A 4,632-nucleotide genomic window follows, 5' to 3' on the forward strand; every position below is an offset into this window, starting at 1 on the left:
GCGTCTTATTCAAGTACTCTTTTCCGACTTTCTTTTTCCTACCTATGCTGATAGCCTTGAGAGGCTATTTCAGCTTCACCCTAACGTTTGTAGGTGAGCTCACGAGGCTCAAACCGGAGAGTTGCTAACACGTACCCTAGCAAGAGCAGTGCTTCGCAGAATCTACCACCGGATCGGAAACGCGACCCACTGAGAAGATCCGGCGAGAAACTCAGTGGGCTGTGTCTATGGGTTCGACGAGGACGGTGACCGGGGCCACAGTGACATTTATTTGTTAAATGACAACTTTTTTTTACGTATTCACTGATTGTGTAGCGTATTGCAAGTACCAACTTTTGGGTGTCAGATGTATAAATTAAACAGACTACCTTTATTCGCTCTGTGATTCAATCTGCCAATTTTACATTGATACGTCTTATTCAACTACTCTTTCTCGACTGACTGAAATTGGTAGACTGAAAGCTTGTGGTAGGACCTCTTGTGAGTCCGCACGGGTAGATACCACCACCCTGCCTATTCTGCAGTGAAGCAGTAATGCGTTTCGGTTTGAAGAGGAGAGCAGTCGTTGTAACTATACTGAGACCTAACAACTCATATCTCAAGGTGGGTGGCAGCCTTTACGTTGTAGACGTCTATGAGCTCCGGTAACTGTTTACTCTTGGTAGGACCACTTGTGAGTCCGCGGGGGTAAGTACCGCCACCCCGCCTATTTTTGCCGTGAAGCAGTAATGCGTTTCGGTACGAAGGGTGAGGCAGCCGTTGTAACTATACTTGAGACCTTAGAACTTATATTATCTCAAGGTGGGTGGCGCATTTACGTTGTAGATGTCTATGGGCTCCAATAATCATTTAACACCAGGTGGGCTGTGAGCTCATCCACCCATCTAAGTAATAAATAAATAAATAAGCAACCACTTAACACCAGGTGGGTCGTGAGCCCCTCTCGACTTTGCCATAAACAAAAAAAAAATTGTTGATTCATAATTAAAATGCTCTTCGAGAGAGCTCACTGTTAATCAGCGCAAAACCAAATTTAATAATTTATCGACATATCCAAACCTTATTTTACCAAACGCTCGATAAAATGGACGCCAAACAAAAAACACCATTTGTTACATGAAAAATTTCATATCTGCGTCCGCCGTTGCGTTATAGAAGGGGCTTCTGTTAGTAATCGGCGTCGATTATTAGTACCTGATATCGGAAATCTGTCGCGTCCGCAACATGACGCGTTTTAAAATCGAGACACATTCGATAGGGGCTGTCCATATATACATAAATATAGGATTTAATTATTACTAACATTTCTAATTATTGTAAAACATTTCTGAACAAGCGAAAGGATTCTGAACGCATGCTATGTGAAAGGGACGGATGTAGCTCTATCTCTCTCTCTCGCACGACGCCGCCATTATGAGTAAGATGTGTTTAATGTGCTCTATAAGAAATTAAATAAAAAGTATAGTTAAACCCAAGAAATAGTGATTTCATTTAGACCCACACCTACATAAATATAAAGAACATTTTAATTAATCAATATCGATGATCCTTTGGATGATGCTGCGCGCTACGATAAATATGGACTCTATTTATCATGCAAGGACAAGAAGGGGCTGGCAGACATATCGTAAAAGGAAAGTGTTATGACCTTAATGTGTCTCAAGCACCGGCACGTCATAGATAGTTCATATGTAAGGGATATATTTTACGGACATTAGATCTCACTGTAAATTTTTAGCTCAGCATGCAGAAAGACAAGAAGTTTCTCTTAATTATGTATAAATAAACATAATGTTGATTCACCAACTTGTAATTAAAACACATACAAAAAGTCATATGTCCACAAAACTTTGTTACAAAAGCCTTAAGGTCGCTTTTTTTTTCTACCGATGCTGATAGCCTTGAGAGGCTATTTCAGCTTCTCCTTGACGTGTAGGTGAGCTCACGGGGCTCAAACCAGTAGTGTTGCTAACACTGGCCCTAGTAAGAGCAGCGCTTCGCCGAATCTACCACCGGATCGGAAACGCGACCCACTAAGAAGATCCGGCAAGAAACTCAGTGGGCTCTGTCTATGGGGTAAGGTCGCATTAACATTCGCTTGCACAATCCCGCCGATGTACTGATTATCATCATGAACTCTCTACGCAAAAATGGTAGTGTATAAACGCCCTAATCTGAGGCGCGTGCCCTCCAAAGGATATGAAATCGGGCCCTGATTAAATTTGAAACCATAAAAAGTCATGAGCGCCTAAACGGAGGTCGCTATCGCATGCCCAAACAATATTTAATATTTTAGCGCTGCGCAAAACAAAAGCCTGCCAACTTTAGTGTTTAAGTTATTTTTAGGCGTTTTGTATTAGGAATAAAATGACGTTGCACTTTTATAAACAGTCATGTATCGAGTTTTATAATAAAAGTAAATAAATATAATATGAGCCCATGAGGAGAATTCACACGCCTGCCTATTTTGGCCGTAAAGCAATAATGCATTTTGCATGCTGTTTGAAAGGCGAGCGAGTTGTATTAAAATAAAAATTGATTTATTCAGTTTATATCTTAATTAATACGACATTTAGCAACAAGCAACTGTTGTACAACAGAATCAGAGTAGATGGTCTTCTAAAGTCTTTACCAACTCAAAGTATGAAGCCTTTAAATTTTTTTTTTTTCAGAATTTATCTCTCTAGTCAGTCGTAGGCTACTGAGGGATCAAATGTTTTTATATAAAATAATAAATGATGAGATTGATTCGAGCTGTCTTTTTTCCAAAATTTCATTTAAATGTAGTCGTATTTCCGCGCGTTCTAAACAGACCTTCCACATGTCCACGGCTCGAACGAAATATGCTTCTAACTCTTTTGTCCGTAGATCTTGTAGGTTTTAGCATACTAAGTTCTCTAATGCTGACATATTTTGCTTGTCACTTGTAGCATATAGAAAAGCTATTTTGGAATATTTATAAGGTGATTTAGCCCGATGAGTATTACTTAGTTTTATAGTGTAAGTTGATGTACATAATAATATGTGAGTATTGTGTTACTTTTGTTTTTTGTGTAGGGGAAAGTGGGGGAAACGCGAACGCTGGGTAATGCCGAATTCAATGGTTCTAATATGTTAGAAAGATATATCCTAATTTTATTTGCCGCCATTTCGGAGATCACGCCACCACTGATGCCAGTCAATAACACGGGAGACGCGGACGCACGTACTTAAAAAGGTATGCATTTTTCAATATTTTGTATGTTTTAGATGTAATTTTTTGGTAAAGCCAAGTTGATGTAACTTTATGTCTATCTACAATAATAATTCAGCTTTTACATAGTGGAATAATCACATATTACTCAGCTAAATGATAATGATTTAGTAGGCAAAATAAATTTAACCAAAATTGTTTTTTGACCTTTAATTATTTTCGATTCCGCGGGGTAAAGACGAACACTCCATGTCGGGCAATCTCGAACATTCGCCGTTACCCCACTCCCGTTTGTTAGTAGACCGTTTAACTTTTTTTTAAATATTATTACAGATGCCTTGTACTTACAAAAGAAAGACCGAACTGAAGTATAGTTTAGAAGATCTCAAAAAGGCTATAGACGATGTTAAAACCAAAAACTCTCCCTGCGTAAAGCAGCAGAAACATATAATGTTCCAAAAACCACAAATTTTGACCATCTAATGAAAGAAGTGTTAATACAGCCTTTGTTGGATGAAAACCTTTATTTACAGACGATCAGGAAACGTAAGAAATCAAGAAGAAAACGGAAAGATGGCAAAAAAGGAACCCAAATAAAAAGACTGAAATGTAATGAGAGAACACCTTCAAACAAGAAGTATGAAATATTATTAAATAATTTGAACAATATAAAAAAAGACTTTAGTGACTCTAGTCAAAATACGAAAAAAAAGAAAAAGGCAAAAAAGAAAATAAAGACTACTTTTGTATTTTTTGTAGAGATAAATTAAATATATTGATCCTCCCGTTGAAGACTAGATTGTGTGCTATGTGTGCAAAAAATGGGCTCACGAGAGTTGTACTGACGGACAGTCAATATCGTTGGGTTTTAAATGTGACCTATGTCGTTAATAATGTTGGTTCGTAATCAAGTGCCAACCAAGGCAGCGGCTTGGCTCTGCCCCTGGCATTGCTGACGTCCATGAGCGACGGTGACCACTTACCATCAGGTGGGCCGTATGCTCGTCTGCCTACAAAGGCAATAAAAAAAAAAAAAAAAAACCCCACTTGGTGTTCGTATTTACCCGACTAATGTCGGGCAAAGCCGAACACTAAGGGTTTTGTTTTTCTTTCATATTGTTGCAGTTTATTAAAAAAATATAAATGATGATTAGTGAATAAGTTAGACAGATAAGTAAACTTTATAATAAAAAATAAATAAAAAATCTGTGATTAAATTCCATTGTTTTATTTAAGTTTTCCCTTAGGTGTTCGTATATCCCCCACTTTCCCCTAAACTTAAATTTCTCTTCTCTGTTCATTTTCTACTTATATGTGATTTTTATGGTGGAAACATGTTTCGTTATTGCTATAGTTATTTTTTTAAATATTTTAAGTTGGTATTGTACTGTTGGTTTCCCAAATAAATAAATACACACATACATACGCTGACAAAAATG

At 37.7% G+C, this 4,632-nt stretch overlaps 1 long non-coding RNA gene across 1 annotated transcript; it reads left to right on the forward strand.

The window, feature by feature from the left end:
* Positions 1-2,687: 2,687 nt before the first annotated feature.
* On the forward strand, positions 2,688-4,372 carry LOC119629368 (uncharacterized). Its single transcript, XR_005245396.2, has 2 exons — positions 2,688-3,217; positions 3,527-4,372. It is a non-coding gene; the product is annotated as an uncharacterized LOC119629368 (long non-coding RNA).
* The last annotated feature ends 260 nt before the right edge of the window (positions 4,373-4,632 follow it).

Source organism: Bombyx mori, chromosome 13 (assembly GCF_030269925.1).
Source record: "Bombyx mori chromosome 13, ASM3026992v2".
Lineage (NCBI taxonomy): Eukaryota > Metazoa > Arthropoda > Insecta > Lepidoptera > Bombycidae > Bombyx > Bombyx mori.